The 26,020-nt window shown below is 46.6% G+C and overlaps 1 pseudogene; it reads right to left on the bottom strand.

The window, feature by feature from the left end:
* Positions 1–12,321: 12,321 nt before the first annotated feature.
* Positions 12,322–14,748, bottom strand: LOC131094593 (PHD finger protein 7-like; annotated as a pseudogene).
* Between the last annotated feature and the right edge of the window lie 11,272 nt (positions 14,749–26,020).

The following is a 26,020-nucleotide window of genomic DNA, read 5'->3' as shown; positions in this document are numbered from 1 at the left end:
AGAAAATAAAAGAAGAAAAAGAAACAAAGGGAAATAGAGAAAAGAACAGGAGAAAAGAGTCAACAGAATTGGCTGAATTGTATAAACAGCTAAAACAGTACTACAAAGATTGGGATTTGCCAGCCTCGAATAAGAATCTGTTTGTGGGATTGATGCAAAGGATTGCTACAGAATTGGAATTATCCAAATGTTGGATTTGTGGAGGTCTAAAAATGGCCTAAAGATGGCCGTGGAAAGGTGAGAGCTTAGCTCCAGAGCAATTTTTAAAGTGGAACCACACCCAAATTTCTGGAACACTGAAGAGACCTGAAGGATGGATTTTAAGCCATCAAGTAATTGGAATCATTTGTATAACTCAAGAAGGAAGGAAATTTAATAAAGTAGTAGGGCATACTCCTTGTAAATCCACATTGGTGGTTAATATGGATAATCGTTCAAAAATTTGGCGACGTGAAAACCCCGTTGGGTATTGGGGACCAATAAAAGAAATAAACTGTGAATGGGATGAACCAATTAATTTATGCTGGTACAGAAGTCTTGAAACTAACCCCTAACAATCCATCAACGGCCTGAGGTCTTATTGGGAACAACTGGAGAAAACTGATAAGAAATGGAAAGCCTTAGATGGGATATGTTGGATTTAGGAGCAACGAGTATACAGTGAGTTATCTCAAAAATGGGGAGGAACCTGTACTTTGGGAGTAATACAACCCTTCCTTCTCTACAAAGGTCTAGGAGCAATGTGTTAGGAACTCCACTGTATGAAACCCTGCAGTGGAATAAAGGAGATTTGAATTTAAATTTTCCAACAGCAGGAGGGAATCAAAAATGGGAGGAGGACGAACGGCTTGCAAAACAAATTATAGCATATTATGACCCAGCAACATGGGCTCAGGATGGGTCATGGGGATATAGGACCCCAATTCAACTGTTGAATAGATTAATAAGGCTCCAAGCAGTAGTGAAGATGGTGTCAAATCATACCTCCGGTGCCTTAAAAATGTTGGCCAGGCAATATACACAAATGCAAGCATTTGTGTACCAAAACAGGATCGCCCTAGACTATCTGTTAGCAGAAAAAGGAGTAGTTTGTAGGACATTTAATGAATCAGAGTGTTCTGTAGAAATTGAGGATTATGGGGAAGGTATCACAGAACTTGCAGAAGAAATTAAGAGGGTGGCTCATGTGCCGATACAAAAGTGGAATTCAATTTTGAAAGCAGATTGGTGGGATAACCTTTTTGGAGGTGTTTGGTGGAAAAAGTTAGGGTTCATGTGGTTGTGTTCAGTTCTGGGACTTCTGTTTCTGCCTTGTATGATTCCAGGTTTTATTAGGTTAATTCATTCAGTGATTCAGGGAGTGCAGATTACAACTATGTCTCAGGATTCAGAATCCCCAGAAAAAGGAAAACCAAAATCTATAATGGTCCTAACAGCTAAATCAACCCAGGTAAAAGAACAAGGACCTGGAGAGATTGAAATAGTCCAAGAAATGTTAACTAAATTTGAAAAAGAGTGTGAAAAATTCGAGCCAGCAGCAGAAATGCTGGAAAAGTTTGAAGCTGAAAGGAGACAATGAGAGAATCAAAATTTTGACGAATATAAAGGTTATCAGGGCACATGCTTTTAAATACAGCACGAATCAATGATCAAAAAGAGAAATGGGGGATTTGTGGTAAATAGGTATGATTCATGCTGATAAAAATTGAAACAGTAATCAATATTGATACAGTGACTAATATCTGGAAAAAAATTAAATAAGTTAAAAATAGTAAGGCCAAAGAAGAGAGGGAGAGGAGGGGCTCCACCCCTCCTTTCCAGCAGATGTTCTCAAGTACCACAGGAAAGAAGTTGAAGATACAGTTGCTAAAAATGACCAAGAACCTGGTTCGGTCCCAGAAAATGCTAATTATAAGGGATTTATTGCTTTGATATGCAGATGCACTGATACTTTAGTCTTGGCTTACATTGTACTGATTTGATGGGCATGTGTAACCCAAAGGTGAATTAAAGGACAACAAAGAAGACTACAGGGCCTTCATCAGTGATGACCCCCAAAGATTGTGCGACCACCAAACCGAGTGGTGGCGCATGTGTGGTAAAGGTGGTAATAAAGGCGGAGATAGAAAAGTGACGAACCGAAAATAGGAGGAGATGGCATTGACATATGGCATATAAGGGGTGATTTTCACTTGGCAAGCTTGTATGTGAAGTGGCAAGGGTCATTGAACTCTGCCCTCTGTACCCCGTGGTATCTTTTGCTTATGCGCTATTATTGGAACCAAATCATCCCTTATTTATATATTTTCTAAACTATTTAATTAAAATTGCTGCTACCTTAAATGTTGTTTGGGTTTTTTTTTGATGGGATAATTGGGCAAACATAACAATGAGAAAGATGAGGGTGAAAAAACCTTCTAAATGTTTTGACAATAGAAAGGTTCAGCTGTGTCATTTTGCTAGTACATTAAAGTCTTAAAAAGCAGTCAGGTATTCCTTTGTCCAGTGTTATGAATTTATTAACAGGATTTGTTACAGTTGTCCCTCAAATACCCCAAATAAAGAGAGTTGAGTGCTTAGATTCCATGGAAAGCCATCAGTTAATAAAAGTAGTGTTGTGTTTTTTAGTAGTTCTATAGTAAGTAGTTAGTAAAAGAAGTCATTGTTCTGCCAATGGATGCTGATCCCTGATGTGTTCATGCTGGTTCCATGGAAAGGCGAATTTTTAGTAATGGGCTGTTGGAAAACTGGTGTTTTCTACTGGTAGCTGGTACAAACACATTGCTTTTTGTGGAAGAAATTGAAGCAACCTAAGCAGCCTGCTCCTTCTTGTCCACCTATCCTAAAAGGAGATCCATGCAGGTTAAAACATGAAACAAACCTCGAGGCTCTGGGCTTATACTGCAGGCTCACCTGCCTCTCCCCACAATCAGCGGAGGAACAGCCAGAGGACACTGCAGTGTTCCTCAATGCAATGATGGGAGCAGAAGCCAGGCAGGAGCAGGGCTCACACAGGGCTGAGCAGGGAGTAGAGCCTCGTGGCTCTAGGCCTGTTCTGCAAACTCCCCCACCCCTTCTTTCTCCCATAGACAGAGAGGAACAGCACCTTGAAGTGACCACGTCCCTCGAGGAGATAGACTCAGCGTAGACAGCCGCCATGTCTGACAGCAAACAGGAGGGCCTCTTTGCCAGGGAGCCAGGTGAGGGCAAAGCAGCCCTCTGACAGCCTGGCCCAGGGGCTCTTGTGGCAGCAGGCAGCATGGGGATCAGAGCGGAGGCAGGGGGAGGCAGGAACTGCTCGGCCATGCTGGGGCTGGGACCCTCCTTCCTGCCCAAGTGGGGCCCAGCTGGGTCAGGGGGCAGCTCCTGGGACAGCCATGCCCACAATGGCCCCTGCTCTGCAAGGGCTCCAGCCCTGCCCATCAGCCAGGCAGGGACAGAGCAGCCTTGGGGCCGATGCTGCTGCAGGCTCTGAGCCCCGCAGAGCTGCTCATGCCCGGTGCCATTGGCTCTGCCCCCTGCAGCCTGCATGCTGTGTCGCCATGCAGAGGCTGAGCCCTGTGCCTCCTCAGGCCCTGGCAACTGCTCCTGTGCTGCTCCTGCACTGCCCAGTGTTGGAATCCATAAAGTTAGAGGGTTTTTAGGAAATGATTAAAAAAAGTATATAGACCTCAGACTGAAGTTTTGTTAGCATTGCAGATACAGCAGAAAAGTTTCCCAAGCAAGCAGAAAAGTTTCCCAAGCAATAGAGCATACGTGACAAATAACAATAGGCCTCTGAAGAATTGGCTTTAGGATGGCAACAAGGTTATTTAATGTATATCTTTAGAAGGTTAGCATGAATAGAGCTCTGTTCTTGTTCTCCTATGAACCAGTCTTGGTTTTAACTACCATTACATGTGTTTTATAAGATTGGATAGAATGCTTGTCAATATGTGTTGTTCTATGTATGATTGGCTGAAATCTAGACTGATATGGTTTTATGTCATTTTGTATCACCCCACCTTCTCTGGACATTTTTGGTGGATCAGCGAGCTGTTAACATCCTGTCTCCATTTTAACAATGTTCTGAGACTGATGTGCCAACAATAAAAAAAGGGTCTTTACTGGTCTGATTTGTCCAGTGTTGTCCATATTTGGACGTTTTGCCATGGCAAGTGGGTTCATTTTTTCAGACATGGGTTCCTGACACAATTGGACTTATATCTACCCTTCCCCCGCAATAAATGGTGCCTGCCGTGTGAGGAAAACCCCGTTAGAGGATGTAGAGTAGAAGAAAAAAGAAAAATCGTGGATTTTCCCGGCCACTGGAGACCCAAGTGTTAATCAAGAGGGCTGTATCATCTCTCCCGCCGAAGCCAAGAAATTTGTAAGTAACTTATCTCGGGAGAGCGCTTGGGTTATGGTATTTTTTGTGTTAAACGAAAACAAAAATGGGAACAAACTTATCAAAAGTTGAATGGGATGTTTTTCATCAATTAGAGACAATGCTGCAAGAAAAAGGTTGCTCTGAAGTTTCAAAAACTGAGCTTAAAAACTTACTTATCTGGGTTAAAGCGAATACGCAAGATTTAAATTTACAGTCTGCTTTTACTTTTCATTTTTGGGATCAGATAAACTGGAGAATTTATAATCTAGTCTCTCTCAAAGAAGATGAAAGCTTAAGAGTGCTCATGCCGACTTCTAGAGCTCTGATGGAGTGTTTTAAACAAACTGATAATAATAAGGTCAACTCGGACTCAGAAAACAAAGCTTCTGGCTCTGTCTCTTTAAATTCCAGTGAACCGGAGACTGTGTGTGTATCAGAGAATGTAACAAATGTTGTTTCAGATGCTGAAAGTAATGCTTTGAACTCTGTTGAAAAAAATCTTTCTTCTCTCTCTCTGGGAAAAAATGAAACTCTTTCGGACTTTTCTTCGCGTTGTTCTGTTAATGTAAAAATATGTGAATCCTGTAAGGGGGAAGGGACAAAATGTGTAGAAAATGGAAATGAAAAAGTGACTGTACTTCCTAAAATTGTTTATGCAGGGACACTGAGAACTGAATTAGATTCTACTAGGCCTGAGGTGGGAGCTGCAGGGGTTTTGCATGGAGATTCTTTTTTTTGCATGGATTTTCTTTTTGCATGGGAACTCTTTTTCAGTTAAGCAAAAACATGGTTTTTCTGGTGTTTGTCAATCTATAGATACAGAGAAAGAAAAATTGGCTTTAATCCAAAGGGTGGAGTCCTTGGAAAGGATGGATAATTCTCAAAAATACCCTGAAGGGAAATGGGTTGAGTATTTAAAATGTCATGATCCTATTCCTTGCATTTTAAAACAAAACCATCTAAGTTTAAAATCTGGATTTGGGGATGGCAGCTCTCCAGCTGAGTTTTGAGTTTTTCTGGGCAGGGAGACAATGTGAAACTTGTGGTAATTTTTCTAAAGTAACAAACTCAAAGTTAAAAGGCCAATGTGGCACTGTTCCCGGATCAGGGGAACACACCTCTGTCCCGGCCCCTTTGGGCCGGGCTTCAGAGGAGGCGTGTTGTTTGTTGGAGTCCACCCCTGCCTTTCATGGCAGGGTTCCAAGGGGAGTGTGTTGCTTGGAGGTTTCTGCCAAAAATTTGGAGGTGTGTCCTCATGATCAGGTTGGCCGAACACGCGGCATTCGCCAAATTCCTGGACCTGGCCAGGTTCCCGGAGTTGGCCATGTTGCCAGAGCTGGTTGAGTTCCCAGAATTGGCAGAATTCCCGGACAAGAGTACAGTGTCCCTGCCAGGAATTTGGATTTGGGCAGAGTGCCTGGAAGGTTTGGATTTAGTGATTTTTCAGAATCAGAAAGTGTATTGGTTAAAAGTAAAAGTAACATAAAAACTATCATTGATCAAAGTGACAATTTTGATTTTCCATTAAATTTACTGGATTGGTCATACATTAATCAGAAACTAGAAAAAGATTCAGGTTTAAAGAAACAATATCTTGCTTTACGAGTAAAATATGGAAGAAATTATAGAAATCCAAAATATGAAAGACTTAATCATCATGATATAAAGGATTTGCAACAGGCTTTGAAAGAAAGTGGATTTTCTTCTCCCTATTTTAATAGTGTGTTGAAAAACACTTTTAACTCTTATGATTTAGTTCCTGCTGATTGCAGGAATGTGGCCTCTCTGATCTTAACCAATTCACAGTATTTACTATGGGAATTACAATGGAAAAAACTACTTAACAAGTTGGTTGAAGGATATGCAAATACTGATTATGCCAATCTAGATGTTGTTCAATTAGCTGGTGATTCACCTTACAATAGGCCTGAAAATCAAGCAGCTGAACTGCCTCGGCCTGTTTTAGCAGACATTAAAGATGCTGCTAGAAAGGCCTTGCTTTCACTTGAGCTTACTGGCTCACATTTAAGCTCTTATCCGCTGATCAAACAAGGTGAAACTGAATCTTATGGTTCTTTTTTGGATAGACTAACTCAAGCAGTTGAAAGGCAATGTCCAGATGAACAAGCCCACTCTTATATCATTCAAAATCTTGCTTATGTAAATGCTAATGATGAATGTAGAAAAATTATTTTAGCTTTGCCTGATCAGCCTCCGACAATTACACAGATGCTAACAGCTTGCAGCAGACTTATGGGTTCACAAAATGCTGCAAATTCACAGGTCAATGCTTTGGAAAAAACACTGGAACACAATTTGACACAACGAATGGATAAAATTGAAAAGCTTTTAGAAAAACAAGAAAAACGTTGGGAAAACTGTTAATGCTGTACAAGTAGACTCTAATAAAAAGCCTGTCTGCTTTGCTTGTGGTAAACTAGGGCACCTCAAAAAGGATTGTCGTGGGACATCAAATCAAATTTCTATTTGCCCTCGATGCCGAAAAGGAAGGCATCTTGCTAAATACTGTCACTCACTATTTGACATCAATGGCAACCCTCTGTTGTTAAACTTCAAAAACAGCGCGTTCCACTGTGCTCAGACACAACTTGTGGTACCCACTGGCAATGGGTGAATACTCTCACTGGGCTGGTCATGTCACAAAAGGATTGTCATATGTAAAGATTCCAATCAAAATGACTTTTTACCTGTCATAAGATGTGATTGTCATTATATATATGATCTGCTAATGTCTTGTTGTACAAGTTTTGCCCTCAGTTCACAGAATTTTCCAGGATTCAAGATTCTACTACTACATGGATGATTTGCTCATCAAAGCTTCAACACAGACAGAGATGCAGCAAACCTGTGCTGGTGTTGGGACTGAAATCCAAAAGACTGGACTTGACATTTCTACAACCAAACTCCAAGGATGCAACAAAGATTCAAGGCTGAGACATCAGCTCTTCAAAGAAGACAACTTCATCACTGGACTTTGACTGTGGTTTGAGCTTTTCAGCTTTTCCCTCAACCTTTTAATTTAATCACAGATTCAGATTAATAACATGGGGAAAGGGTAACCCAATACCCAGGGCACCCACGGGCCCTGCTCGGGCCTCACACAGACCAGAACCAGCTGGGACTGTGACAGCTCTACTGCTCTGGGCCCAGCCCTTGGGCAAAGCACCCGCCTGTCCCTGGGCTGGGGGCAGTGCCCAGGCTGGGCTTGGCAGAGCCCATCCACTCCTGGAGGGCTGGGGGCACTGCTCTGGCCTGGCCTGGCCCAGCCCTGGGATCCCTTGGCATTCCTGCTTGCGCTTGCATCCACCAGGGATGGGCTGCAGCTCAATGGCCCCGGCCTGGCCGCACACTCAGGTCTGGAGCCTTCCTATGGCTCCCCAGGGCATGAGAGCCTCAGTCCCAGCTCCCAAACACGGCCTAACAGGGTTTGCTGATATTGATCCCTGTTAGACCTTTGAAAGCATTTTGAAAGTAACCTTGTTTGGTAACTCCTTCAAGGAACAAATGTGACTTACTTCTAAGAAGTAAAAACTTAATTGGTTTGCTTGCACTTCCTGTAGGGTATCCTAATGCTTCCTTTGGCGTTCCAGAAAATAATGAAAATCTAACAAATTCTTCAGAGAAGTTCCTGAATCCACTATGAGGAGAAGTCTCTACATTCACTATCCTTACATACACTTAAGTAGCTGCTCCTGTAACATACAAAGATGTAGTGGTTTACCTGACTGGACCACACAACATGATGTTATACACACTTCTACACTAAAAAATTTCTCTTCCCTTTTCATTACAAATTTAAAGCTCTTCTCGAGGTCCTGACTTAATTTTGCATGCACATTCATACCTGCAATCCCTCCCCATGCTCAGCTTTCACCTAGACTTAGCAGGGAACAGATGTTCCATACTCACCTCAAGCAATAATCTACGTCTGTCTTCCTAACCCTCTTTTTCTTCACTGACTTCTACTAATCTACAAAGTAACTGTGGACCCTCTGCACAAAAGAAACATCCAACTAATAGCCTTAAACACTTGTGATTGTGCTGCTGCTTCTAACAATCTTGACCACCACAGCACTAAAATCAGAAATCAATTCTTCACATCCTTCCTGTTCTCCTGCCCCCACCAGACCTTGGCTCCAGCAGAAATGTTCCCTACTGCAGCCTGGTGTGCTAAGAACAATCAAAGGCAGCAGCAGTTTTCCTCAACAGGTTGCAATCTGAATTGCACTGAAATTGCAGCTGTTGGATTAGAAGCTCAGCACCAGCACCCCACATCTTCCCCCAGAACTGAGGCCTGCTGAGGTCTGAGCTCTCCATTTCAACACACCCTGTAAATCAGGCTGCCTGGAAGATTGCAGGCTGGTAACTGTGTGAACACAACAGTGCATTTCAGCAGAGTTATTGAATCAGTCTCATGGAAGGCACATCCTTTAAGCTTAAGACTCTATTCTACAAAATCTAACCAGCAATTGTTTTGGTGGCCTGTTCAGATTTTGGGGACTGTGCATGTTTCCTTTGGATGTTGTTTTCTTTGTTTCTAAATACAAAATTCACTGATTCTGAAGAGAAAGCCCCAGATTCGTTAGGACAAAGAACCACAGGGACATATGTGGCTGACAAGAACACTCATTATTTCTAACGGTAACACCAGAAAGAAAGGAAAAAGATAAAGATTATTTAAATACCTGAAAGGATCCAAAATGTCTATGTAACCTGTCAAGTGATCAAGACTTTGGTAAACTCTAAAATTCCAGATTCCTATTCAGTAATTGTCTAAAAGAAAAGAAAGCCAGAAATCTGCTTGACCTTTATTTTGCCTGGACTTTCTCACAGGATTCTGCCACAACTTGGATCACAAGTGAAGGTGGCAAATTTTGACTAGAAAACTTTGATAACTAGGCAGCATTTTTTCCTCCTCATTGAATTACAGGAAGTGTTTAAAAGGAAAAAAAAAACATAAAAGAGGGTGAAGAAATTCTGTCATAACTCTTAGGCGTTCATCATCTTTGGAGAAGGAAAAAAACTCTAGCACTTTCTGTGCGTGGTAAAGAAAGAAACCTAGAAAAGGACGAAGGGATTTGAGCATCCTAAATTGTACTTTCAAATTCCATGAACACAAGTTAAAAACCTGTACTGCTTCAGAGAAATGGCATACATTGAAAAGCTTTATTCCCTAGGAACCGAATAGAGCTTTTTATTTCACAAAACCCTCTTTTAAAGAGAAAACTGACTGTGTCTTTGGCTTTTAGCCAAATTCAGTTTGGAGTTGGTCAAACCAAAATGACCCAGTTAATTTCTTGTGCTCTACTCTTACTTTCCATATTCAACTTCACATCAAATGGGCTGCTGGGAGTTTTGACTCTGTGCAGCACAAACGGTTTTCCAAGATGACTTTCATTGCTCAGAGGTGTGAAATGTCAGTTTCCCATTCCCTGAGTGCTGCTATTAATATTCCCACAGCATCCAACTACTACAGCCAAGTAGACAACAAAGAGAAATGGAACTTGCATTTCTTGGTCCTGTTCAATTTCTGACATCTCAGGCTCATCGTCACCCTCAGAACTGCTGTCCTGGAAACGTGGATCCTCTTGCCATGTGGCTTTTACTGGCTTTATTGTCCCAAGTGCGTAAGGCTCTGCAATGACAGCACCAATAGAGAAAAAAAGCCAAAACCAGATTATTCCTCTACTGGTCAGGAAAAATTCCTCCTTTCAAGTGAAATACTTACAGTGGAGAAGACAGATTTAGGAAGGACAGAATCTGCCCCTGCCAGATTTTCTAAGCTACATCTCTGCTCCAGTATTTTCCACTTTGTTCCAGGGATCCCTTATGTATTCTTAAACATTTCTCATTGCATTCAGAAGACACTGAATACCTTCTCAGTTCAGCACAAGTGTGGGGAGCTCATTGCTTTGTGCTGTTGCCTTGGGTTTTTTAATATTTTGGATAACTTCACGGGGTTTCTTTTCTCTCCTGCATGACTGGGAATCGAGTTAATGTTGTTTCATCTTCATTTCAGACGGCCTCATTTTATCTAAGGTTAGGACACCCCAATGATCATGTGTCATTCCTTTTCCTTTTTCTAAAGGCCCAAGAGTAGTATTCAGTAACAAACAGAATGTTCATGGATCTTGGGGTCTGCTCTCGGACTTTGCTCCTCCCTCTACATTAACGCACATTTCCTTAAAAACTTGTTGGGTTCTATGAAACTTGATATAACTGGTGTGTCACCTTTTTCCCTGTTTGAGGAATTCAGGGCATGAGAACAAGCTTTTTCACCACTCAGCAAAAACCCCAATGCCTTCTCATAGCACACCTTTCAGAATTCCTAAGATGCAAGCTTGAGGTACCTCTCACTAATCTACCACAACCCTGGCAAGCAGAAATGAAGATCAAAATGCTTCTGCCTAATTATTGACTTCTGCTGCTGAAAATCCCCTGGATCCTGACCTTCTTTACACCATATTGCCCTACAGTGCCTGCCAGAAGCTCTTCCTTAGCAATGGCACCGTTAGAAGGGTTCTGCTGTTACCTTCTTTGATGCCCAACTCCTCTGTGCCTCCAGAAAAAGAAAACTTGAAAGAACTCGTCTCCTGAGCTGCGTCGTTCTCAGGCAAAGGTCCCAAATGGTCATCTGGGGCAGAGTCCTGTGCATCCTCTTTGTGCCAGTGTATTTCCTCAATCTATTCTGGTTTGTTCTTCGAAAGACCTCTTTCAAATCCACAGCAATATTGTAAAAGTTGTCTTCAGACACTTGAGGCAGTGTCTCACTGTCTTTCTTCTTTTTTTTGGCATTACCGAAATGAGATTGTTCAAGGATAGCAACACAGCACACGTCCTTTTCAGACGCAGCTTCCCTAAGAGCCACCTTGCTCTGAATGTCTCCCTAAGCATATCCAAGCCCATTAAGGAGTGGTTCATTATCAAGGGTAAGCAGTGGGGAAACATCTGAGGTTGAAGTCTAAAGGCAGGAACAAGAGTCCTTTTTAATTAGTCACATCCTTAAGTGACTTTTCACTGAATACACAGTTACACAGAAATCAAGGTATTTAGCCCAGACTTCTTCCTGCCAGTAGAAACATCAAGAGCTAATATGGTTTGCTCACAGAGCTGCACATCTCAGGGTCCCTGCAGCGACCGTTCTCACCTTCACTTCCAGCAAGGAACACATTGCCTAGAGAGTAAAGACAACGGCGCTACGTGCTGCTGTTGGAGGTCCCAGTTGAGGTCCGACGTCGCTGGTGGGATTGGCTGCTCCTGTGGGATGTCCCGGACCATGTCCCCCTACGCCTGGGCCTCTCAGCACTCGCTGCTGTCCTCCTGCTCCTGCCTGGCAACTCCTGGACCGCACAGTTTGAGTCGAGGCCCGGCGCTGCTGGCGGGAGCGGCTGCGTCTGGGGGGCATTCCCGATGATGTGTCCCTTTGTTTGGGCCTCTCAGCCCTTGCCCTTGTCCTGCTGCTCCTGCCATGGCAACTCCTGGAGCGGACAGATGGACTCTGGGCCCAGCCTTGCTGGCGGGAGCACCTGTGTCTGGGGGATGGCCCTGACCATGTCTCCCTTTGCCTGGGCCTCTCAGCCCTTGCCCTTGTCCCACTATTCCTGTCACAGCGACTCCTGGACCGGACAGGTAGACTCTGGGCCCAGCCTTGCTGGCGGGAGCACCTGCGTCTGGGGGATGTCCGTGATGGTGTCTCCCCTTCGCCTGGGCCTTTCAGCCCTTGGCCTTGTCCCACTATTCCTCTCATGGCAGCTACTGGACTGGACAGGTGGACTCTGGGCGCAACTTCGCCGACGAGAGCGGCTTTGCCTGCGGCCAGGCCCAGCATGTCTGGAAGAGACCCTGTCCTCAGGGTCAGGGGACGTGCTGCATGTTGACCTTGATCTGCTGATGCTGCTGGTGTCCAGTGAGGAAGATGGCAGCGCCTGCTGTCATGCTGCATGTTGGGGCCTGCTGTGGCTGCCCATCTCTGGAGATGGAGATGGGGAAACCAGCACCAATGGCACAGGGGTGTAGGAGCTGGGGCTGATGGCCTCAGATTCTGAGGAGCCATGAGCAGATTGCAGTCCTGACTGTCTGGCTGGCCTGGGGCCATTGAGCTCTGACTCATCCCTGAAGGCTGTAAGGGCAAGCAGGAATGTCAAAGATCACCAGGCCCAGGCCAGGCCAGGCCAGAGCAGTGCCCCCAGCCCTCCAGCAGTGGATGCTGCGCTCTGCCAAGCCCAGCCTGGGCACTGCCCCCAGCCCAGGGACACCGGGGACTTTGACTCATACATGTTCCGAGCCCAGCACAGGTGTCACACTCCCATATGTGTGTGCTGCTTCTCAGGCCAGATCAGCCCCTGTGGGTGCCCTCAGCAGCACAGGAGGAGCACAGGAGCAATTCCCAGGGCCTGGGGAGGCAAACAGGTTCATAGCACTGAGAACAAAGTGTACCAGCACGTGGTTGTCTGGCCAAGTGCTTCTGGTTCTTCCCGCTTTGAGCCCTTGCCGAGACACAGGTTCCCTGCAGAGCCCCAGGTGCAGCTTCCCAACTTACCCCTGTTCCTCTGCCTCCTCCCTGCCTCCAGGGTAAAGGCAATCCCTGGCACTGCACTGGCTGTGCCTTGCTCCTAGCTCCGCAAAGGCATCGTTGTCCTCCCATGTTGGCTCTCTGATGGAGAAAGGAAGAGATGATGAATTTCTGCTGCTCTCCCTCATGGAGGTCCAGGGTGTCCCAGCTCTTTTTCCAGTGCTTTTCCAAGTTGGGCGTGAAGCTGAAGCCCAGCCTCACGGGACAGGATAGGGCCAGGGCTCCTGGGGCAGGGCCTGGCACAGCACAGCACTTGCACCCTCCTGGCTGGTGGGCCAGGCAGAAGGACACCAACCTGATGGGGATTCGGATCCCCAAGATGAACATTTCGACAAGAAATGCCTCACTGTCTCTGCACAGGGGGCACTGGAGGCATAAAAAACCAGCACGCAAGGCCTGTCCCTGCAGGGCAAACACAGGCAGGGTGAGCGAGGCCCTGCTGCCGCTGCTGCTGAGCACCTGCTGTGCCCTGGGGCTGAGGGGAGGGCTCCTACCTGGATGCAGTCCCTGTGGAACCAGGCTCTTTTGCACGTTGGGCACACCAGGGTTGTGAAGGTCTTTCTGTCCTCCACAGGCTCCATGCAGATAGGGCAAACGGTGTCCGACCCAGGAGTCGCCTCCACCTCCTGCTCTGGACGGTGCTCAGGGCAGAAGGAGCTGGGGGCAAAGGGATGGGCAAAGTGAGAAATGCTGGATCTTTCACCAGTGATGACCAGAAGGGGAGAGGCAGTACCTGTAGGGGCTAATATATTGATTGACACAGCCGGCCTCCTTGGCACTGGGAAGGTGGAACCATCTGTCACAGTCCTCCGTGCAGCACATGATGGTTGCCCCGCTCTGGCCGCAGATGCAGCAGCGCTGGAAAGAGCCAAGCAGCCCCATCAGCAGCAGCAGCAGCAGCCTCGAGGCCTTCCCTGGCAGCCCCAGGGCTCCGGGCAGGGTGCAGGACGTGGCCGCTGCCGGCTCCCACAGAGCCGCCTGCTGGAGGAGGGAGGCTGCTGTGCCAGGGCCTCAGTGCCAGAGCTGCTGGGAGCCAGACTTAGTCCCTGCTGTTGGGCTGGCCTTTCTTTCCTACTATCTGGGCTAAGCTCTGGCAAACCTCACCAGGCACAAATCTTGCTGCTCTTGTCAGGCTCTCACCTTCTGTGCCGCCCGCCGCACTGCAGTTAGGAGATCTTGAGGGAGAAAGTCCATGAGTCCCCCACGGTCCATCTCTTGCTGAAATAGTAGAGTGGCGAAGAACTGCAGCCAAGGGGAGAAGCTGATGAGGAGAGGGCAGCAGGAGCTGCCCATTGCAAAGGTGGAGGGAGCACCTGGAGCCACTCACCATGCAGAACACGTGGGCACAGAGTCCACCCGTTTGCAGTTTGTCACCACACATGTCCGGGTCAGCCTCGGCACGGCGACACAGCATGCAGGCTGCAGGGGACAGAGCCAATGGCACCGGGCATGAGCAGCTCTGCGGGGCTCTGAGCCTGCAGCAGCATCAGCCCCAAGGCTTCTCTGTCCCTGCCTGGCTGATGGGCAGGGCTGGAGCCCTTGCAGAGCAGGGGCCATTGTGGGCATGGCTGTCCCAGGAGCTGCCCCCTGACCCAGCTGGGCCCCACTTGGGCAGGAAGGAGGGTCTCAGCCCCAGCATGGCCGAGCAGTTCCTGCCTCCCCCTGCCTCCGCTCTGATCCCCATGCTGCCTGCTGCCACAAGAGCCCCTGGGCCAGGCTGTCAGAGGGCTGCTTTGCCCTCACCTGGCTCCCTGGCAAAGAGGCCCTCCTGTTTGCTGTCAGACATGGCGGCTGTCTACGCTGAGTCTATCTCCTCGAGGGACGTGGTCACTTCAAGGTGCTGTTCCTCTCTGTCTATGGGAGAAAGAAGGGGTGGGGGAGTTTGCAGAACAGGCCTAGAGCCACGAGGCTCTACTCCCTGCTCAGCCCTGTGTGAGCCCTGCTCCTGCCTGGCTTCTGCTCCCATCATTGCATTGAGGAACACTGCAGTGTCCTCTGGCTGTTCCTCCGCTGATTGTGGGGAGAGGCAGGAGAGCCTGCAGTACAAGCCCAGAGCCTCGAGGTTTGTTTCATGTTTTAACCTGCATGGATCTCCTTTTAGGATAGGTGGACAAGAAGGAGCAGGCTGCTTAGGTTGCTTCAATTTCTTCCACAAAAAGCAATGTGTTTGTACCAGCTACCAGTAGAAAACACCAGTTTTCCAACAGCCCATTACTAAAAATTCGCCTTTCCATGGAACCAGCATGAACACATCAGGGATCAGCATCCATTGGCAGAACAATGACTTCTTTTACTAACTACTTACTATAGAACTACTAAAAAACACAACACTACTTTTATTAACTGATGGCTTTCCATGGAATCTAAGCACTCAACTCTCTTTATTTGGGGTATTTGAGGGACAACTGTAACAAATCCTGTTAATAAATTCATAACACTGGACAAAGGAATACCTGACTGCTTTTTAAGACTTTAATGTACTAGCAAAATGACACAGCTGAACCTTTCTATTGTCAAAACATTTAGAAGGTTTTTTCACCCTCATCTTTCTCATTGTTATGTTTGCCCAATTATCCCATCAGAAAAAAAAAAACCCAAACAACATTTAAGGTAGCAGCAATTTTAATTAAATAGTTTAGAAAATATATAAATAAGGGATGATTTGGTTCCAATAATAGCGCATAAGCAAAAGATACCACAGGGTACAGAGGGCAGAGTTCAATGACCCTTGCCACTTCACATACAAGCTTGCCAAGTGAAAATCACCCCTTATATGCCATATGTCAATGCCATCTCCTCCTATTTTCGGTTCGTCACTTTTCTATCTCCGCCTTTATTACCACCTTTACCACACATGCGCCACCACTCGGTTTGGTGGTCGCACAATCTTTGGGGGTCATCACTGATGAAGGCCCTGTAGTCTTCTTTGTTGTCCTTTAATTCACCTTTGGGTTACACATGCCCATCAAACCAGTACAATGTAAGCCAAGACTAAAGTATCAGTGCATCTGCATATCAAAGCAATAAATCCCTTATAATTAGCATTTTCTGGGACCGAACCAGGTTCTTGGTCATTTTTAGCAACTGTATCTTCAACTTCTTTCCTGTGGTACTTGAGAACATCTGCTGGAAAGGAGGGGTGGAGCCCCTCCTCTCCCTCTCTTCTTTGGCCTTACTATTTTTAACTTATTTTATTTTTTTCCAGATATTAGTCACTGTATCAATATTGATTACTGTTTCAATTTTTATCAGCATGAATCATACCTATTTACCACAAATCCCCCATTTCTCTTTTTGATCATTGATTCGTGCTGTATTTAAAAGCATGTGCCCTGATAACCTTTATATTCGTCAAAATTTTGATTCTCTCATTGTCTCCTTTCAGCTTCAAACTTTTCCAGCATTTCTGCTGCTGGCTCGAATTTTTCACACTCTTTTTCAAATTTAGTTAACATTTCTTGGACTATTTCAATCTCTCCAGGTCCTTGTTCTTTTACCTGGGTTGATTTAGCTGTTAGGACCATTATAGATTTTGGTTTTCCTTTTTCTGGGGATTCTGAATCCTGAGACATAGTTGTAATCTGCACTCCCTGAATCACTGAATGAATTAACCTAATAAAACCTGGAATCATACAAGGCAGAAACAGAAGTCCCAGAACTGAACACAACAACATGAACCCTAACTTTTTCCACCAAACACCTCCAAAAAGTGGTGGGGGAGTTTGCAGAACAGGCCCAGAGCCACGAGGCTCTACTCCCTGCTCAGCCCTGCATGAGCCCTGCTCCTGTTTGCTTTCTCCTCCCGTCGTCACGTTGAGGAACACCGCAGTGTCCTCTGGCTGTTCCTCCGCTGATTCTGGGAAGGGAGAGGCAGGTGAGCCTGCAGCACAGGCCCAGAGCCCCAAGATGTGGGGCCCCTCTGGTCCCTGGGCAGCCACATCCCTGCCCTACCTTCTCCTCCTGTTGTCAGGTCACACTGACACTCGGCCTGAGCCCCGCATTTCCTTTTGTGGCCTTCCTAGCACAGGTCACAATGGCCACTCTGACATCAGCACCGTGTACCCAAAATCGGGCCAGCCATGGCCCCAGGTTCCTGGCAACCACTTATGGCGGCCCCCTTGGGCACCGAGCTTCTGAGATGGGTCCGAGCGTTTGCTCAGGGTGGAAGCAGGGCCGGGCCTCCTGCAGCAAGTGCAGGGTCAAATGCCAGGCCCTGGGGCAGCCATCCAGGGTGGCACTGTAGGCAGGGAGGTGCTGTTCAGGCACTGCCACAGCAGGGCTCCAGCCCCGGCCAAGGGAAATCTCTGCTCCTGCCCCTGGCAGGCGGTGGCCCAGAGAGCCTGTGCGGAGTCAACTGCACTGCAGGGATTCAAACCCTGCTCTAGGTGAACTGATGTTTTCATCAAGACCTGTCTGCAGAAAACTAAGATGAACCTGATTTGATGCTGCTGCTGATCACCATTGGGTACAGGAGATAAACCCGGACACCACCACAGCTGCCTCCAGACCTCAGTTATCCTGTCATCCTATGAACTAACAAGTTTGACATTTCATATAAATGGAAAAATTAGTATTAAGCTTCTGAGAAACGTCATCTTTTATACTGACTCAGCGGAAAGACAGAAAATTCACTGAGAATTTTCTGTGTACATTTGACAGGAGAGCTTGCAACTGTCCTCAACTCAAGTCAAATACGGGAGGATGCTTTTCCTACATTATAGGAACTTTGCCAGTTTGGTCCATGCTTTCCTACTAGAAAATACATTGGAAAAAAACTCAGGAAGAGAAGCACAAACAATTCTTGTCAATTTTTCTCTTTCGTGTCTTTGCAAACATGCTTCTGGAAATCCAGATCCATGACTTCTAGAACAATCAATGGGATCTCTGGGAAGCAGGGCAGGGGCTGTGACACCTCAGGGAAACCGGCCATGGAGCGGGGCTGGGGTGGGTTGTGACACCTCTGGGAACTCACCATGGCAGCCACCTCCAGAGGTTTTGAAGTACTTGTTTCTTGGTTTAATGCCCTTCCAAGATCAATCTAGCATCTTTGCATATGAGCATGACATACAAGGGTATTTAAAATTGAGTCTGATCTAGTCATCAAAGATAATTAATATGACCTGTAAACTTACCTTTTCATGATTGCCAAACAATATGGAACTTTTCTTATGTCTGACTTAAAATATGCAGAATGCAAAATTCATTCTCAAGACAGGAAAAAAGTAAACAATGAAAATAGGATATAGGTAATCTTCAAAAGGTGCAGAGAAGAAAATAAACATTAGAAAGCCTTAGAAAAATTAATTTTTCTTCTTCATCTTCTCAGTATTTGTTGTTTGAATGTTTGTTGTCTTACTTGACCCTCTCAAAACAAGGCTTTATTGTCTCAGTGCTGCATTTCCCCAATCGCTGACTTGCCATTTAGGCTCTGCTATATTGGAAATACACAACAAGGAAATTTACAACTCTATGGAAGAGAGTTGCACAAGCCTCTGGATTCCTGACCGTTCACCTCTGCCAATGCTCACAGTATTCTCCTGACACACCTGAGCTTTCTGTCTTTCAGTGAGAGAAAGATTCAGCTGAAGTGAAGAAAACAGGGCAGGGGAGATGGAAACCTTCCCTTGAGATGCTTTTGGGAAGGCCTGCAAGGACCCTGCCTTCCCTTGGAACAGAGGTGGTCACCATACATGGTGTTGCCTGACTTGCCCTAGGTGCCCCTCTATTCCAGAAGGACTTTTGCCTTCATCACTTCATCACTTGTCCGTCCCTCCAGTTCCAGGGCCTCAAACCTTCTATGTAAGGTACTAAACCTGTAAGTCAGCTGTAAGTTTTCAGAATAAGGCACTGAGCATGGCTCTAACTAGTTTTTAATCAGGTTTACAATATATTTAGAGAAGAAGAAGGAGGAGAGAAGGTGTGAAAAATGCATATTATATGATTGGCTTTTCGCAAATATTAATATTAATACTATATGTGTTATGTTGGAAAGTTATGTTGTATTAATCCTTTTTTTGTAGTGCTATCCTAATCTTTTAAAGTAGTGTGGTGAATATAGTTTTAGGCTACACAAACTCTGTGATGTAAGATACTTTTTCTAAATAGCTCAAGGAGAGATAATAGTAACAAGACACCAAAACTCTGAGAAAAGAAATATTGCCTCCTTATCGGGAAGAACCAGACTTTGAGGGACCAAGACAATTGATTTACAAGATGAGGGAGGGGTTGACAAGAACAAGAAAACACCCATTGTTTGAAAAGAATTTTGGCATCATGTATGAGATATATGAATATACAACAGGCTATTACTTTTAGGGGTTAATCCTTTGTTAGCAAAGTGTGTTCTGAGGCAGAGCAGAGCACCCAGACATCTGTAATTCTGTGCATTTTTATTGTCGCTTTTTGTCCTACCTCGAATTATCCAAATTCTTTTTTCTCTAATTTCCATTACTAATTTTATAATGAATTTATTACTATTAAACTTTTAAAATTTTGAAACAAGTGATTGGCGTTTTTCACAGTAGGGGTAGATACCACACAAGAATCCAGCAGAGTCTTCCCAGCTTTTGCATCTGGGTTCTATGAAGCACAACGCCCAGCACTTGCACTGCGCCATCTTTTCTTGTGTTCTGGTGACCAGAACCATCCCATGGCCAGGCCCAGGATAATTTGGGTGCCAAAGTCCCATTGCCTGCAAACATCACACTCTTTTTCACCTAGCTGGTGCTCATCTCAGCACATTTGCTGAGTTGGCTTTATGACTGTTTTCTTTATCTTGGCAGTTCTAGCAGATGTCCTTATGGCCCCTAAATTCTGCATCCTTTGTGTCCTCTGAAATAAGCAGGGGAGGAGACTTTCTCTCCTTTTAATGCCTTTATTATAAGTGATCAGCTCAGGATTGGGCAGCTCGGACGGGTCTGCATCATCTCTCCCAGGGCGAGGAGGAGGAGAACGAGGAGGAGGAGGAGGATATGCGCAGCTTTGTCCACTGGGGGCAGAGCAGGGGGTCCGGTCCTCGTGGGAGCCTTTGGGGCGTCGTGACCCTGCCTTGATGTTGTTCGCCGCCTCGTTCTATCTGCTGCCGGTTTCGGGACAACTGCCTGCTCAGGGTGAGAAGGACTATGAAGGTGTTCAGCATCTCTGCAAGCTCAGCACTCCGTTCCTGACGTCCAGACATCACCCCAATCTCTCAACTCTTACGTGGCAAGTTGTTTTTGGGGTCTTTTTTTAGCAAGCTAGAAGCAGTAGCTTCTCATGGCATGCTGGTCCTTGGAGTTATTTTGCATATCCCTCCCCTCAAGCCTCTTTTCCTCACTGTTCGGGATGTCCCCACCCTTCACTGTCTCAGAGAAGGGCCATTAACTCCCCCCAGCTAGGGCTTTTACTGATACAAAAACAACTACTAACAACAACTACCCGTAATTACCATAACACAAGCAGCGCCCCAGCAGCAATAGTGGTAACCTTTTTCTCACAGAAAAAATTGGCAGAATTTTTGTTCATGACAGTAGAGAATTTAGTGCTTCAAAGTAGGGGGTTTATTTCATTTTAGCATGGATGACTTAATAGTCACGACAATGTCAGCATTACAGCCAACATTTTCAGACAGATGTGGAGGAAAAAAATACACTGATATTCCTGTGATGGCACACATCTGTAGCTGGTAAACAGCAGAGGAGCTGCAGTGTACAGCTGTTAGCAGAAAATTGGGGAAGAACTGCTCTGGTGAAATTTGGGGTTCAGGTTGAGGATTCATCCGTGGTGCTGTTAACATTGTCAGAATGGCTCACTCTGTCTCTGCCAGGCTGGTGTGGCCTCAAAGGCTGCCCCTGCTGCTGGCAGAGTGTGTGAAGCCTCTGCTGAGCAGGCAGTGGCATCCCCCTGAACACCTTCTCACAGCAGGGATGGAGATGGACCCAGCCCAGTGCATGGAAATCTCACCAGGTGAACGCTCAGGTGAAGCGACCAGAGAGCATGCCCAGCATGAACCTTGTGACCTGCAGATCTCCAGGGTAATGATTCTTGCACCTTCAGAGCCACAGTATCGCTCAGCTTTTTTTTCCACAGGCTTTTAATCACCTCTCAAACAGACGAATACTCCCCTTGGAGGCTGCTGTGCCCTGTGCACTGGGGAGCCTGGCAGGTGGTCCCGTTGGTGAGAGGAGGGCATCTGCAAGCAGGCAGCCACCAGGAAAACATGGGACTTTCAGTGGTTTCTGAAGCCTGAGGAATGGGGAGATGGCCTGAGCTCAGCAGGAGTTAAGCACAGTCATACAGAGGCCTGGCTGTTATCATTTAAGGTCACTTAGTGAATATCTGTAGTTTCTATAGATATTTCTATATCTGTCAAAGTGGAATATAGAGCCTTTTGCAGGGGAAAAAGAACTCTTTATGTAAGATATGACCTGGGGGGCATCATGCCAGGCTCCCTAGTGCACAGAGCACAGCAGCCTCCAAGGGGAGTATTCGTCTGTTTGAGAAGTTGTTGATGGGAAGTTTGGAAAAATAAGATTTCCTCTTTGGTGCAGGTCAGATGGGTGACGCCTGGCAGCTTGTGCACTGCCACTGTGTTAACCTGCGTGCCTCTCCTTCCCTCCCTGCTCCACAGGCAGAACAACACGGGAGCAGCAGGGAGAGGTGGCTTTGTCCTGGAGGATCCAGGAGCTCCCTGTGGGTATCTGAGCCTGCACCCTGAGCACTTATATCTTTCTCAAACTGTCACACACATAAAAGCATTTCTGCAGCCCGCTCCTATGGGACTTTCAGGGTCATTGGATATCATTTCCTTTTCCCTCAGATATCTTTTCTTCCTAGCAGGAGTGTTCAAAATCCTTTCCTCCTCTTCAAGTCTCTGTGTCTCTTCATTCTGTAGCAGGTAAGAGCACATAGCATGGTGGGACAGGGTAATCCCTTTTGCCTTGCAAGCAGCCTGGAGCCACACAGGCTGCTGTTGGCCACAGGCATTCTCAGCTGCGTGTCATTGGGCCCCAGTCTAATCTGCGAGGTGCAATTGCCGTGGCATGAAATCCTTGGCTGGTGGCCGATCACCCCCAGCCAGTTGGATGACACGGCCAGGAGCTGGTGCTCACCAGGGCAGGAAGGGTTTAGGAATCCTGGCTGCTGCTGCTGCTGCTGACAGGGCGTTAAAGTGTCCTGCTCAAAGGAGGAGTACATGGGCTGTGAACCCTCCCCCAGCAGAGCTGAGAATGGCAGGACCCATGACTGTGCTGTCTCTAAGCTGCACTTACACTGCCTAAAAGGTGTTGTGCAGTGTGCCTTGGGATTCCAGAAGAAGGGATGTTGAGGGCATAAAGCCTGGCCAGGGGTGCCAGGGACTGTTTCAGGCAGCCCAGGGAATTGGTGCCACTTTGCCTGCTGGAGAAGGTGTGACAAGGAGTTAGCCCAGAGCCAAGGCACCATTGGCTGTGGCCATTGGCCTGCAGCTGGCTCAGCGTGGGGACAGAGACTGCCTGCACCTGTACAAACCTGTTTCTTATTTAAAGAGCCTCCATTAGCCTTCACTAGCAGAATTAAGCATCTTCGGTTTCAAAACTCCCATACACAGACCCCGAGCATCTACTGTGGCCTGCAGGGCTTCTAGCATGGGAGAGGAAGGGATCTGCACCCTGCGCCACCCATGCTCTTACTTTTGTGGAAATTGTAATGATATTATTAAGGTGTGTCTCTTATTGCCTTGCCATTCGTGAATCCTGAGGCTGTCTTGCCCTAGTTTAGCTGTCTGATGTGGAGGAGCTGAACTGCCAACTGATATGGAATTTGGTCCTCTCTGTGGAGTGACATCGTGTAAAATTTCTGTCCCAGAAATTCTGTCATGATGGCTCTGCTCCATAAAGGATGACACGGCCTGATTGTAAGCAATTTTTACTTCTGCACTAGTGTAAAAATACTAAAATTTGAACACTGCCTATTATTTCAAAAGAAAATATTTTCAGACTTGAAGTGATAGCTAAAATTACACCTGAAAGGTAGCAAGAGCAAATACATAGAATACTTCTCCCTGTTTGTAGATATACTTTCCATTCAAAAATTTGCTGATGGGGATATGCTTTTATGTATTTAGTGACCTTTACAGATTTATTCCCCAAGTTTTTTGAGTTCATAGAATCATGGAATAATTCAGGTTGGAAGGGCCTCTAAAGATCACCTCATTCCAAGCCTGCTGCCGTGGGCAGGGACACGGTTCCCTAGACCAGGTTGCTCTGAGCCTCATCCCAGAGCACCAATGGGCCTTGAACACTTCCAGGGATGGGGCAGCCCTAGCATCTGTGAGCAACCTGTGCCAGCCAGGTGCCAGAGGAGGAAGAAAGCCCTTCCCACCTGGAGCAGAGGCTGCTGCAACTTTGCGTAGCCTTGTGTCCCCGAGTGTGAGACAGAAAGGCCCTTCCCGTGGAGGGATAACAGCACTGAAAGATCTTTTTTGGGAGAAGCAGAGCAATGGAATGCCAAAGCAGCCTTCAGTTCTTCCAGCAGATTTGGGAACGACTTGAAGGATGAGCAGAGCTGGCCTGGTGCCTGCCAGCTCTGCAGGTAGTGGGGATGGAGAAGCTGCAGTTATCTGTCTTCTTGGCTGAGTCTTTAAAAATGAGGCACTTTTCTGTAGTTCCTTTTCAGGCATTACATGAAAGTTCCCCCTAGAAGTCCAAAGGCAGCTGTTTTCTTAGCAGAAGGAAGTCAGGAAGAGGCAAAGCAGGCAAAGTCATCAGATAAGTCTGGATAAAAAACTTGGCTAATCTGTTTTTTCCCCCTCCTCCAAACAGCCAATTCTGAAGCACTGAGCAGAGATCTGCCCGGGAGGAAGAGCAGAGCCAATCTCTGAGAACTGACATGGGAGCTCAGGTGAGGACAGCTGCTCCCCTGCCTCGGTGTGGGACCTGCTGAGCTCCCATTCCTGTGGTGGGAGTGTTTCTCCTCTCATCCAGACAAGCCAGAGACCTCCTAGGGAATGAGCAGGTAAGGTTTAAGTACCGAGATCTCCCCAGTAAGAAGTGACATGGCAAAAAGAAATGGCCTCAAGTTGCAGCAGGGAAGGCTTAGATTTGCTTTGAGGATCAATTTCTTCACTGAAAGGGTGGTCAGGCATAGGAGCAGGCTGCCCAGGGCAGTCCCCATTGCTGGAGACATTTAAAGCATGGCAAAATGTGGTGTTTAGGGACCTGATTTGGTGGGGGGCTTGGCAGTGCTGGGGCAGCAGCTGGGCTCGATGACCTTAGAAGGCTTTTGCAACCTAAAGGATGCTATGGTTCTGGAAAGCCTAGACCCTGCTGGTTCTAACACAGCACCTGGATGCTGAGAGAAGGAGGCTGGTAATAGACCCTGGCGGTCCCTGTCCCACAGGGAGAGGACAAGCCAGCGTCACCTGCAGGGAGGGTCTCATCCCCAGAGAGCAGTCAGCGACTCCGTCCCTGCCCGGGGCTCTGGGTGTAGCCTCGAGGTGAACACCTATTGGAATATGGCTCCCAATATTACCAGTTAGATTGTGCCTGGGTCAGTCTGACCCTCGCTGCTGGGCCAAAGGCAGCAACTGCGGTGTATCACCCCAGAGATACCTTGGCTTACTGGAGATTGCAGCTGGGCACTGAACAAGTCCAGGCTTGTTAGGAACCCCGTTTACCTCAAGAGGAGAGCTTCAGGCGATGGTGAAGAGAAAAAGGATGGATTCTGCTGGAGGGTTTAATGTCCAGAGGTTTATTCCATGGTTACAGAGGTCTGAACGTGAGCAACTGCTCCAACAGAATCCCGACCGCATGGCTCGATTCACCTTTTAAGCTCAGGGACAGGGGGAGGGGAGGTACAGGTGAGCCACCAACCAGGTGAGAGGGGCAGGGTCTCAGGGGAAGATGACACCCAGACAGGCCAATGACCCCCAGGCCTGAGGGGCATCCTTTGAACTTGACAAACCACACGACGCCTTGCTGGAATGTTAAGCCTGATTGACAGGACTCACTCAGCATGGGGGCAAGGGGGAAGGGAGAGAGGTATAGGCACACCTGGGGAAGTGACCTGGAAGTCTAAAATGGGACATTACAGCACACCACAGCAGATAACTGCCCTCAGGTTTCCCTCTGGGCACCCAGGAAGGGAACCAGGTCCATCCATGTTTCAGCTCCAGGGCCTGCAGGCTTTGGGGCTTTGCAGCTGTGTGCCTTGTCACAGGGTGGCAGGGACGTGACACTGCCTGGCCACGCTGCTGGCCTCGGATCCTTGCTGCTTTCCTCCTTATCCGATATGGATTTAGCAGCAATCTTCTGTCTTTTCTTTAAAACTGTCTTTGGGAGAGTTCAAAGAGAGGGTAATTGGTTATGGCAAAGCCTACATATTTTACCTGTTAGCACTTAAGAGAAAAGACAAAAGCCTGCTTTGCATCCTTGTGCCTGGAAGTCATTGTGACCCAGGGAAGTGAGGAAGGGGCTGGCCGAGGTCACTGAGGCTCTGAGATGGAGGTGAGTTTGCATTCCAGTTTATTGGAACAGAGGCTCATCAGAAGTTTCCTCAGCTATCTAAGGCACAGAGCCCTGGAGCTAACTAAGCCTGAGCTGCTGCATGCTTGCTGTGAGCCTTGGGGTGAGCGTGCATCATTGCAGGCTAGGGATGGATTGAAATGTGCTAAGGAAACCGGAGGGAGGGAGGGAAATCCTCTTTTAACGTGTGCCAGTTCTTCTGTCCAGCTCATCATGGCAGCACGGCATGAAAACTGAAAGTGTAAGAAGATGTGGAGGGAAACAGAGAATCTGACAGGAGGGTTGAACGCACAAGTGCACGAATTTTGCTTTTTGCTTGGATTTAAACTCAGGAGTTGAAAGGATTTTGGGAGTGAGAAGGGACATTTCAGAAGGAGAAGAAGAAAAAAAAGAAGAAGTTGTTGTTACAGTCCTGGCAAAATCTTGTGTTCTAGCTAATAAAATAAGTTAGTTTAAAAAACCAAAAAAAAAAAAAGTAGCTTTTTTTAACTTCACTATTATATTCATTGGGGGTATATGGTGAGTTGTTTTATTTCTTGGTATTATTAACTCTGTGTAAGTTGTTTTTTGAATGAAGCT

The sequence above is a fragment of the Melospiza georgiana genome, chromosome 30, assembly GCF_028018845.1.
Source record: "Melospiza georgiana isolate bMelGeo1 chromosome 30, bMelGeo1.pri, whole genome shotgun sequence".
Lineage (NCBI taxonomy): Eukaryota > Metazoa > Chordata > Aves > Passeriformes > Passerellidae > Melospiza > Melospiza georgiana.
The sequence above is the reverse complement of the archived record's forward strand: the minus strand, read 5'-3'. Positions and strand labels throughout refer to the sequence as shown.